We start from the raw sequence: 13,680 nt of genomic DNA, 5'->3' as shown, positions 1-13,680 counted from the left end.
TTATTCTACCCGATCGTACAATCGACTTAGAAATAAGAACATTAGAACCCCCTTCAATTACATTAAATGCTAATAATTCTCAAATTATAAAGCTTCCTGTTTCTCAAACAAAAGGAAACATTTTTCTTCCAAAAGACATTCAAATAAAAGATGCAATAATTCCTTCAGGCGTTTATAAAGCAAAACAAGGATATGCTAAAGTTCTTGCCAGGAATTACGGCGACACATTAACATTTCATTGGACTAAACCAGCAAAAACATATGAATTAGACAAAATGATCGAAATAAATCACATGAGCACACACCCATATAATGATCATCCGCAAAATTACATAGCAAATCTCGAAAATTTAATTCGCACCGATCATTTAAACAAAGAAGAAAAACATAAACTTTTCGAAATTCTTAAACAAAATCTAGGCATCATCCATCAAGAAAAAGAAAAACTTTCATGCACCACCGCTATTAGACATCGAATAAAAACTAAAGACGATATACCCATTCACACAAAAACTTATAGATACTCCAATATTCATAAAGCAGAAGTGAATAGGCAAATCGAAGAAATGATTGCTGACGGTATTATCCAACATTCTATATCCCCATGGACATCCCCAATCTGGATAGTCCCTAAAAAATCAGATGCAAGTGGAAAGGAGAAATGGCGCATCGTGGTTGACTATAGAAAATTGAATGAAAAAACGATCGATGATCGATACCCTATTCCCAATATAGAAGAAATTTTGGACAAGTTAGGTAGAAGCATGTACTTCACTACACTTGATTAAAAATCCGGCTTTCATCAAATTGAAGTTGATAAAAAGGATAGACCAAAAACAGCTTTTAGCACAGAAAAAGGACACTTCGAGTTTATACGAATGCCCTTTGGCTTGAAAAACGCACCTGCTTCTTTTCAACGAGCCATGAATAATATTTTAGGTGACCTTGTAGGAAGAAACTGTCTCGTATATCTAGATTACTTTTCGGATATTATTATTTTAAATAATTAAGTATTAAATTATTAATTATTTTATTAATTATCTAATTATAAATTATTTTAAATAATCGGATATTATTATTTTTGGTAAATCACTCCAACAACATTTGTACAATTTGAATAAAGTGTAGCGACCTTGGCCGCTACGATATAGACCGTCGATGACAGCTGATAACGGCGGCCGTATACGTACAGGCGGCTAAAGAACACGAACCGTGAAATAGGAGAGGAGTTGAGAGAAAGATCATCGTGAGAATGGAGAGAGGACAAGGTTGACGATCGAAGGAGCCAACGGGCGATGGCGGTAAAAAGATGAAGGAGATTCTGGTGTCGGTGCTTGGCTTGATCGGAAGTGTAGTAATTGAAATAAAAGTTCTGGTGTTGGGGAGCATAAAATTAAGCATTTTATTTATAATAAATAGTTCTAACCGTTTCATCTGGTGACAGCGGTAAAGCGCAAAATTTAGCGCATATAAAGTCATTTCTGGCTGGTGTTCTTAACCCGGGTAATTTGGTAACGGTAAATATTTTAGTGATAAGTGGTGTAGGGAAAACGCAGCGTCATAGTGGTAATTATAGCTAGTGAATTAATTTTAATATACATATAGTTAGTGGCCTAATAGTAAAGTGCATAGTTATTAAAATATTTTGAAAAAGTTATAGTGTCCAAAAAAAAAAAACAAAAAAACCTTTATTTAGTGATTTTTTTTTATTAATCATAGTCACATATTTTTTCGTACATATAACATATAAGGTAATGAACAACAAAATTCTGTCTCTTAAGAACAGAACTGTTCAAATTAACACCGAAAATATAACAAATATTCGTATCACCCAGACTGCAAATCATTTAAATTCAACAACAATTAGTGAAGCGTGTTTAACTAAAAATTATAGCTTCAAAGAACGCCTTCAAATACTTAAAGCAGAGCTTCTTAATCAAAGCGCGGAACTTGATAGAGCAATAAACGAATCGCATAATAGCATGGCTTACGAGTTTCCCATTAAACAGGCAATGCTTTGCATTCCTGAATTTAACGGAGATGCAAGAGATCTGGATGGTTTTTTGTATCAGATCGAATATTTTGCAAATCAGATTCCGGAGGGAGAGGCTGAAGAGGATTTGATTCGTACAGTTATGTTTAAGTTAAAAGGAAAAGCAGCTGGTTTTTTTAATCGTATTTTGGACGATACGTGGGAAAAGGTGAAGATGAAATTGATTAGACAATTTGGAGAAAAATTTGACATCGAAGCCATTTTTCAACAAGTTGAGACGCTTCATCAAGGGGTCAATGAACCTTTCTCGGAATACAAAGAAAGGGTGTTAACACTAAAAGAGCAAATCATCAACAATGACATAAATAACACGGAAGATTCATACGCGATGAAAAATTTAAAAATTCACTTTTTGGCCGGTTTAAGGAAGCCAGAATTGCAAACACTCGCGAGAACAAACAAACATTTACATTTTAACGAACTGTTAGAATATCTCCAGGAAGAGGTAGTTCAAATAGAACACATCCGAAGAACGATTAAATCGTACAATGATTTCCGAAACAAACGACACCATTGTAGTGACCGTTACGGCGTTAGACCAGTTCTAACCGTTCGATTCGCGTTAGACCAGTTCTAGCGATCTTCGCCTAGCAGGCAACAAATTATAGCAGGTACGCCACCTGTCGCTGTGCACCTCAACCTTCCACTGAATCAAGTTAGGCCATGGTTGCCAACTGCGTTGGCAACCGGAGTTAGAAAAGGGGAACTAAGGACATGCGGCCCTTAGCTCGTTCTCTTTGCTCGCTGACCGTTATTGAGACAGGACGCAATAAAAGTTAATTGATAACTCACACACGAGAGTTATAAGTGGTGACCCCGACGAGTGAAATAAAGTAGCTTGTGTTTGTGCAGTGAAGTGAAAAAGCAGTTATTTTTTGTCTTCTCTACGCCAACTGAGTAGACATACGGCAAACGCTAATCGCCGCGCAAAAAAATCCTAATACTCGGTAGAGTGGATACATTGCGATAGCGGTGACGCCACGTGTAAAAGCCGTGCTCACGATATACACGAGCACACGCTGATACAGCTAGGACGGCAGGTTAACGGCCGCGCTCACGTCACACGGGCACACGCTGCTTCAGCTGAACGGCTCTGCATTAACGCGAAATTCTCCGGCAGCAGCAAAGAAAGAACGTACGTTAGTACGTATTCAGCGTATGCTACACACACGCTGACAAAAAGGTACATCCAGCGCACGGATTCTGCACAGCAACGCAGATTCCCACGGCAACGGTATTTACGAGGTAAGGTACGTAATAAGTGCACGCTACGCACACTTACACACCTCGCAACCTCATGCGCACGGATACGGTACCTCATCGGAAATCCGTCGACGAGCGGCGACCACGAGGTGACTTACGTATTACGTACTAAGTGCACGCTACGCACACCTACACACCAGTGGCGCACGAGGAGAGCTATCATCATCGCATCCTCCGTCGGCGACACCAAGTACCACGAGGCAATTTCATTGTCGTCGCACACACATATCGACACACCTCGGTACATGCGCCGCAGTACGTCCAGTGCATCGCAGTTGAACGAGAGCAAAACGTTTAAGCCCACTTTGGAAGTGGCCGCGACAAGGAAGTGATCTACAGTTCGGCACGAAATTCTACAAGTTCGACGGCGCGGGTGAGCGGTAAGCAGCAGCTAACAACGGCAGGAATCGTCACATCATCATCGGAACGGCGGTGTTACCGCTGAAGACCATCTCATCACCATCGGACCGGCGGTGTTACCGCTAAGATCGTCACATCATCATCGGAACGGCAGTGTTACCGCTGCGAACCATCTCATCACCATCGGACCGGCGGTGTTACCGCTGAAGACCGTCGCATCATCATCGGAACGGCGGTGTGACCACTGAAGACCATCACAGCATCTTCCAGGAGCGGAACAACCGCTGAACACCATCGCTGCATCCCCCTGCAGCAGGGTAACCGTTGAAGCATACGGTTAAGGGAAACATCTACTCGGTGATTCAATAATTGGCGGTGAGCACGTTCCTTTTTATCCTGTTTATATTTTTTTTTCCTCACGCACTTTTCGATTTCGAGCAACCAATCATCTTATTATTATATTATAAGAATATTAAGATTAAGATAGTGCTAGGATTAGCAGTTAGATTTTTTTTTATCTTATTTTTATTGTTCAATTTCATTTTCTGGTATATTTTTTTCCATTAGCGTATTTCCTTTATATTTTTATTACTCGCCTAAATTTTCATTATATTTTTTTTTGCGTTAAATTTTTATCTTAATTCACATACACATAAAATTTGAATTGTATAACATGACATTAGAACGGGAGGTTGAGAGGCCTAGTGCCAGCACGGCGCAGAACCCCACATCAGTGCCACAGGTAGAGCGCATCGCCACCAAGCTACCCCCATTCTGGGATGATATGCCTGAAATTTGGTTTGCTCAGGCGGAGGCTGAGTTTGAGGTATCTCAAATTACAAGGGAGCGCACCCGATACTCGTATCTTATAGGCGCTCTTCCTAAGCAAACCTTAGCGAAAGTGTTGGATGTTATCAAGGCTCCACATGAAAAAACACCATACACTCATTTGAAGGAACAGGTTTTGAGTCGCCTTTCAACCAGTGAGGAGGCCCGACTTTCGAAACTTTTATATCACGTGGAGATGGGTGACAGGTCACCATCCGAGCTTTATCGGCACATGGTGCAGCTCGCGGGTGGTTCGGCTGATATCTCTGCTACACTTATACAAAAGTTGTGAAAATCGAGATTACCAAAATCCATTGAGGTAGCACTCATTGCAGTCGATTCTAAGGACCACGATGAGCAAATGAAAATCGCTGACAGACTCTGGGAATGCACCAATTCAGGTAGCGTTTCTGCAATTGAATCTAAGCCAAATCATTTTTCGCACAATTATGCGACTGACGATATTCGTCAAGAAATATCGGAGCTGCGAAACATGATTCGCCAAATGGCTGTCAATTCTAATCATCAGCGGAGGGGACGACAGAGAAATCGCTCAAAATCGCGAAATAGGAACAACACACGCTCACAACAGGCACAACGTCCACTATGTTGGTACCACCACAAATATGGACGGAACGCGAAAAAGTGTATCAATCCTTGCAATTTTCATTCAACGCAGGGAGGGAACAACTTATCTCTTCAAAAAAAACTAATTTGCTCTGAAGCGTTGACGGATAGCCCACGAGCAATTTTAAGCTCCTCACGTCGTCTCTTCATCAATGATGAGATTACTTTATTCACATTTCTTATAGATACCGGAGCTGACGTATCCGTCATTCCACAAAATTTGGTAGGCACTGTAGCCAAACCAACTGACCACATATTAGCTGCAGCCAACGGTAGTACCATTGCTACATATGGCACCAAGTTAATACAGGTATCTCTTGGATTGAGGCGGTCTTTCACTCATACTTTCGTTATTGCAGCGGTGAATCGTCCTATAATAGGAGCTGACTTTATTCACAAACACGGTTTGTTAGTTGATCTTAAGGAACGGCGCCTAATTGATCCAACCACAAATCTTATGTCAAAAGCTACTATAGCGACAGTGGACACTCCCACACCAAAACATTTTTCTGTGGAAGCAAATGAGTTCGGTGAAGTCTTACGACAATACCCTTCGTTGATCGAGCCCCCTGACTACAACACACCAGTCAGTCATTCTGTTTCACACTACATTGAAACAAAAGGCTCTCTACCATTTGCTAAGCCTCGTCGTCTGGAACCGAAGAAACTTAAGATTGCCCAGGCAGAGTTCCAGCATATGCTGAACTTAGGTATTTGCCGGCCGTCTTCTTCTCCAGCTTCTTCGCCACTGCACATGGTTCCCAAAGCAGATCACGACTGGCGACCATGTGGGGATTATCGACGACTGAACGCCATAACCACACCCGACCGATATCCCATACCACACGTGCAAGATTTCACCACGAACTTGCATGGGTGCAAATTTTTCTCAAAATTGGACATTGTACGGGCGTACCACCTTATTCCTATTGCCGAGGAAGATGTCCACAAAACTGCTATTACCACTCGATTCGGATTGTTTGAGTTCCTAAGAATGCCATTTGGTCTTAGGAACGCGAGCCAAACTTTCCAAAGATTCATGAATAGCATTTTTAGAGATCTGGAATTTGTGTTTGTCTATATTGACGACATCCTCATAGCTAGTCCGACGAAAGAAATGCATATTGAACATTTACATAAAGTGTTCCATCGGCTGGCTAGTCATGACATAAAAATAAAGTCATCTAAATGTGTTCTTGGCGTACCATCGTTGGATTTCCTTAGCCACAACATTTCTGAAAAAGGAATAACTCCTTCTTCTTCTAAGGTAGAGGTCATTACAAAATTTCCCTCTCCGTCATCCGTTAAAAAACTTCAGCGATTGGTAGGAATGATAAATTACTACCATCGATTCATTCCACAGGTTTCCGACAAGTTGAGACCCTTGTATCAACTCATCGCTGAGCACAACGGCAAAAAGAGTAAACAAAATTTTGAATGGTCAGAAGAATGTGAACATGCAGTACTTCAAGTAAAACATGACCTATCAAATGCAACTATGTTAGCTCATCCACAGAGTAATGCCAACTATTCTCTCACTACCGACGCTTCTAACTATGCAGTTGGTGCAGTACTACAACAACATCTTAATGGTGAAAGTCAACCATTGGCGTTTTTCTCAAAAACACTAACACCAACCGAACAGAGATACTCAACCTTTGATAGAGAACTACTTGCCATTTTCCTAGGAATCAAACATTTTCGGCATTTTCTCGAAGGGAGAGACTTTACGGTATTAACAGACCACAAACCCCTAACAATGGCGTTAAAATCCAAGGCTGAAAAGTCTCCGCGACAAAGTCGACATCTCGACTTCATCTCCCAGTACACATCTGATATACAGTACATTCGGGGAGAGAGCAATGTAGTAGCGGACGCCTTATCTAGGATTGGGGGCATGGAGTCCATAACGGTGTTAACGGATCAAACTTTCTCAAAAGAGCAAAAGAAAGATTCACATTTAAAAATATTGCTGGAAAAACAGAACATAAAAACTAAATATAAACTGACACAGATATCTTCAAACAATGTTAAGCTATTTATTGAGTCTTCGACAGGAAGACAACGCTTGTATGTTCCCTTGTCTCTGCGCAAGCTTACATTCCAAGGGATCCACAATAACTCACATCCTGGCATTCGGGCTACTAGAAAGCTTATAACCGATCGTTATTTTTGGCCTTCCATGAACAAGGACGTGGGAGATTGGACACGTGCCTGTATTGGATGCCAAAAGGCCAAAATAACACGCCATACTCACTCGCCATTGGAAACTTTTGACATTCCGAAAGGCAGGTTTGACCACATCCACATGGACATCGTTGGTCCTCTACCTCCTTCGGAAGACATGTGTTACCTACTCACAATAGTAGATAGATTTACAAGATGGCCAGAGTGCTATCCAATGGCAGATATGTCAGCAGCTACCATCGCAAAAACATTTGTCGACAATTATGTCTCGCGTTTTGGATGCCCTGAAACCATCACAACTGACCGTGGAAGACAATTTATCTCTAAACTGTTTCAGGAGCTAACCAAGCTCCTTGGGGCCCATCACATTAAGACCACAGCATACCACCCACAATCAAATGGGATGGTCGAAAGATTTCACCGACAACTAAAAGGTGCTATCATGGCAAGTGAAGACTCCATGCGATGGATGAGACGATTACCATTGGTCTTGTTAGGTATTAGGCTGTCTTTTAAAGACGACATTAAGGGATCACCAGCAGAGATGGTGTACGGCCAGAGCCTTAGGCTCCCAGCTGAAGTATCTGTACCATCCTCTAAAAACAACTCAGAAGATCTCCCTGACTTCATCGTCAATCTGAAAAAGGCATTTCAAACTTTGAAGTCTACAGCCACTACACAAAAAACGTCGATCACTCCCTATGTTCCTAAAAATCTAAATGATTGCGAACAAGTTTTTGCACGAGTGGACAAAGTTAAAACTGGACTGCAAGCTCCTTACGAAGGACCATTCGACGTAGTTCGGCGTTTCAGAAAATTTTTTATAATCAATAGGAAAGGAAAAAACGAGTCTATCTCAATAGATCGCCTGAAACCAGCATACCACTCGTCAAGCATACCAAAGATCAGGCAGAGTGGAGCGGTGGTTGGAGAGGTGCGATTCCGCCTTTAACGCTCATATCAATTTCATCTCGTGACTCCGTCACTGGTGGGGGGTTCTGTAGTGACCGTTACGGCGTTAGACCAGTTCTAACCGTTCGATTCGCGTTAGACCAGTTCTAGCGATCTTCGCCTAGCAGGCAACAAATTATAGCAGGTACGCCACCTGTCGCTGTGCACCTCAACCTTCCACTGAATCAAGTTAGGCCATGGTTGCCAACTGCGTTGGCAACCGGAGTTAGAATAGGGGAACTAAGGACATGCGGCCCTTAGCTCGTTCTCTTTGCTCGCTGACCGTTATTGAGACAGGACGCAATAAAAGTTAATTGATAACTCACACACGAGAGTTATACCATAAACAATGCTCTTTTCACCAATTCAATCCACAATAGTGTTGATAACGGAAGCTCATCCAGCCCACATGTCCAAAATCGCGGTATTACTAGAAACCAGCAGTATGTAGATTTTCGGAATAATAGTAGAACACGCTGCGATAATTATATTAACAGCACTCAATTGTCAGACCCGAATCATTTTGGGCTACCACAACATAACAGCACTACATACAATCCTAACATTACTAACAACACCAACAATTTTTCACGGCCAAAAAGATTTCCAACGCCGTATAGAAGCTATGGTGCACAACATATTCCAACACAAAACAATCATCCACAAGGGCCTTCTCAATACAACCATTTTAGAAATACATATAATCAACCCCAATCACATAACAGTACAAATCAAAAAAACTACAACACGGAACACTAGTCGGTCTAAATAAAAATTCTAGTGTTCCCATCGTTAAAACTGATTTGTTCTGCCTTAGGGCAGAAGAAGCACAAACAATCGAGAGGGATCCGATAACAAATAGTGAATACATACACAATTATGAATCACTAGATATAGCATTCACTAAGGAAGGTAAACTGATGGTTCAAATTTTATCAGAGAGTGAAAAGAAAAAAAAGATTAATTATCTAATTGATTCGGGAGCATGTTCGAATGCATTGAGTTGGGAATTAGCAAAAGAGCTTGGGTGTTCTATAATAGATTATCAGGATAAAGTAACGTTTTCAAGTTTTAACGGAACATTATCCGACACTGTGGGTTCAATTTTTATAAATTTATACGTTGGGAAATCGTTATATCGAACAAAATTCTATGTTATAAGAACACTTGGTGTTCCTGGAATAATTGGGGCAGAATTTTTAATAAAATATACTGTTAATGTTGGGGAAAACTTTCGAACAATAAATTTAAAGAAACCATCAGGTGAAAATATAGAGGAAACAGAAAAAAAAATGGGAACAGAATACAAATACTGTTATCGAAGATAATAATACTATACCACAAGATAATTTTGAACTTCTCCCAAATATTGAGAAGCAACTTACAGATTGTGATTTAATTGAAACAAGCAAAAGCACTCCATTGGTGGGCTTAGAACGATTTGGGGAATTAATGAAACAAATCAATATCGATCATTTGGACAGTTCAATGGCAACGGATATGAAAAAAATTCTCATTGAGTTTAAGGATATATTTTACTTGCCGGGAGATAAACTTACATATACCCAAGCGGCAACGCATGAAATTGAAACAAGCTCTAACGTCCCCATTTACAAAAGGCAGTACAGATTCCCTGCATTACTAAATAATATCATGGAAGAGCATGTAGAGGAAATGCTGAAACAAAAAATTATAACCCCAAGCAAAAGCCCATGGAATGCACCCGTGATGTGCATACCAAAGAAATCTGATAGTGAAGGGGCACGAAAATATCGTATTGTTGTTGACTTTCGTGCGTTAAATTTAATAACAAAACCATTTATATACCCTATTCCGAGGATAGATGATATTATGGACAATATTGGAAACAGTAAATTGTTTTCAACAATTGATTTGAAATCGGGTTTTTTTCAAATTCCCATAGCACGCAAAGACGCTGCAAAGACTGCATTTTCAACGTCTAAGGGACACTATGAATTTTTACGAATGCCAATGAGTCTCAAAAATAGCCCATCAACATTCCAAAAACTAATGAACACAGTCCTATACTCAATTCAGCCTGTCAAAGCGTTTGTCTATCTAGATGATATTGTGGTGTTTGGCGAAACGGCAGAGGAGCATAATTTTAATTTAATTAAAGTTCTTAAAGCGCTAATGCAATACAATCTTAAAATTGAACCATTAAAATGCAAACTTCTTCAAACAGAAATTAATTATTTGGGCCATACTATAAATGAACAAGGAATTAAGCCAACACAAGGAAATGTGAAAGTTATATTGGATATGCCAACACCAAAAAGTATAAAAGAATTACGATCGTTTTTGGGAACAATTAACTTTTATGGTAAATTTATCCCTAACGTGTCTGAAATCAGGAAACCATTACACGAGCTACTGAAGAAAAATAAAAATTTCGTTTGGGATGAGCACTGTGAAAAGGCATTTGAAAAATTAAAACAATTTCTAGTTTCAGAGCCTTTGCTGGTACGACCAAATTATAAGGATACCTTTGTCATTACAACCGATGCTAGTGATTATGCTCTTGGGGCAGAATTATCCAATGAAACAACGAAAGACAGACCAATTGCATACGCTAGTAAATCCCTTGTAGGAGCGGAAAAACGGTACCATCCTATTGAAAAGGAACTTTTGGCTATTGTATGGGCCGTTGAATATTTTAAACATTACATTTATGGGCAAAAATTCCTAGTTTATTCTGATCATCGACCGTTAGTATCGATTTGGAGGCTCAAAGAAAACTCTCCGATACTATCAAGGTTAAGATTACGACTCCAAGGGGTGGAATGCGAAATTCGCTACAAAAAGGGAAAGGAAAATGTAGTCGCTGATTTTTTATCAAGGCTACCAGAACTTAATCGGAACGAAATACAAGAAAAACAAGCAAACAAGACAGTAGCCGTAGTTACACGTCAACAAAGTAAACAAATATTAGAGTCACTAAATAACAAAAAAGAGAATAATGTACAAGAAGATGTTGTGAAAGACGAACAAGAAGATCACTGGGGAAATTTGTTAAAAATACATTGGGATGGGGATCTAAATGGCAAGGAAATGCAGAGAAAAGAACAGCTAGATAAGATTAAACAAACAGTTAAAACCAAATTTAAAAATTACAGCTCAGATCTAGACAGGATTGAAATTGAAAGAAGCGAAGTCAATACCGTGCTTCAAGAATTTCACGATGCCCCATTAGGAGGACATGTAGGGGTAAGAAGAATGAAGAAAAGAATCAAGGAATTGTTCTTTTGGAGAGGAATGGATAGTGACAGTGAAGGGTATGTCAGATGTTGCAAGTCATGTCAACTCAATAAGATTGGAAAATTTAACAAAATCCCTATGCAGATTACCACTACTTCGAAATACGCATTTGAAAAATTATATATGGATATCGTTGTCCTACCAGAATCAGAGGGGGGTAACAAGTATGGGCTTGTCATTCAAGATGATCTTACAAGATATCTTATAGTTATTCCCTTAGAAAACCAAGAGGCAACAACGGTTGCAAAAGCGTTTGTTGAAGGGGTAATCTGTCTTGTAGGTACCCCATCCGAACTAGTAACAGATCAGGGCACAAACTTCATGAGCCAAGTCATGAAAGACACTTGTAGGTTATTGAAAATTAAAAAAAAATAATACTTCGGCATACCATCCACAAGCGAACGTAGTAGACAGAGCAAACAGAGAGCTAAAAATTTATCTGAGACAATTTGTGGGAAAAAATTATCAGACGTGGGACAGAGTATTGCCATATTTTGCGATGGAGTACAATACTAGTGTAAACTCCTCTACTGGGTTTACGCCTTACGAATTGGTATTCGGTAAGAAAGCTAGATTGCCAACATCAATATTCCATAAAACAGATCGTAAAAAGTCATATACGGATTTTTGTGAGGAGTTAAGAACAAAACTAAGGGAAATACACGCTATTGCTAGAGAAAATTTAATTAATTCAAAAACAAAGAGGAAAGCAAAGTATGACCAAAGTGCAAATGAATGGCAGCCCATGTGGGGAGAAATGGTTTTGGTGAGGAATAACCAAACAGGTGTAGGGCAAAAACTACAAGGCATTTGGAGAGGGCCATATGAGGTAGTGGAGATACCCAGCAATCAAACTTGCGTGGTAAGAAACGGAAAAAAGTTGGAAAAAATTCACAACAATAGGTTAAAAAAATTTTATGATTAAAAAAAAAATATCAATAATAATAATAATAAGGTTGATACCAATACGACAATAGATTAGGCATAGATTTAGAGATAGGGAATAACGGAAGTATGGGATATAGATAGCCAGATAGATAGGAGTTATCATATATAGGATATAGATAGTTAGGTAAATAGGATTAGTAGTAGGATTAGGATTAGGATAGGTAAATAGGATATGAAAGATTTAATTGTGAATAGATATATATAAACACAAGTATAATAATGCATTAAAAGAAGAATCGAATTATGAAATCGCGCAGAACTTTGGCAATTATACGGTTTTTATATAAATCTATGGAAAAAGTTGTAAATTAGGAATAAGGATTATTAAAAAAAAAAAAAAACTAGAAGAACTAGCACCTCATAACTTTTACGCGACACTTTTAGCCTACACACACGCACACATCAGCAAAATTGTATACGGTACACTATACACACATGGAACAGCAGCGAGTGGAACAATAGAAACACGGGTTCAGGGAGGTCGGCACAACGCCAAATGTAACACCAACAATGTTACGAGTTGCTTTCGTCTTCACACATGACGGCACCGATGAAGACGAATTTTATGATAGAGGTTGAGCTGGTGAGGTTGAGCTGTAGATTGAGCGGCGCAATTGAATGATGAGGCATCGAACTAATATGCAAATAGCTCCCCCAGCATGTGTTCGACTCACGGTTAGCAGCATTCAATTTATAACGAGCGGTCAGAACAATATACCCTATCAAATAAGAGAGAAAGCAATTACACAAAACCGAAGCATTATCAAATTAAATAGATATACTTATTTAGCGAGGTACACCAGCACCAGCACACGTCTATTGAAAGCACGAGGAAGGTTTGCCGGATGCGATAAAAAAAGGGCAAAGTTCGGCAATATCGATATGCATGAAAAAACAATCCACGTCGGAATTTTCTTGCTAAAGCTTCGTTAAAAAAAAAAGTGTAATGACATGTAGCGACCTTGGCCGCTACGATATAGACCGTCGATGACAGCTGATAACGGCGGCCGTATACGTACAGGCGGCTAAAGAACACGAACCGTGAAATAGGAGAGGAGGTGAAAGAAAGATCATCGTGAGAATGGAGAGAGGACAAGGTTGACGATCGAAGGAGCCAACGGGCGATGGCGGTAAAAAGATGAAGGAGATTCTGGTGTCGGTGCTTGGCTTGATCGGAAGTGTAG

Source organism: Anopheles gambiae, chromosome X (assembly GCF_943734735.2).
Source record: "Anopheles gambiae chromosome X, idAnoGambNW_F1_1, whole genome shotgun sequence".
Taxonomy (NCBI): domain Eukaryota; kingdom Metazoa; phylum Arthropoda; class Insecta; order Diptera; family Culicidae; genus Anopheles; species Anopheles gambiae.
The sequence above is the reverse complement of the archived record's forward strand: the minus strand, read 5'-3'. Positions refer to the sequence as shown.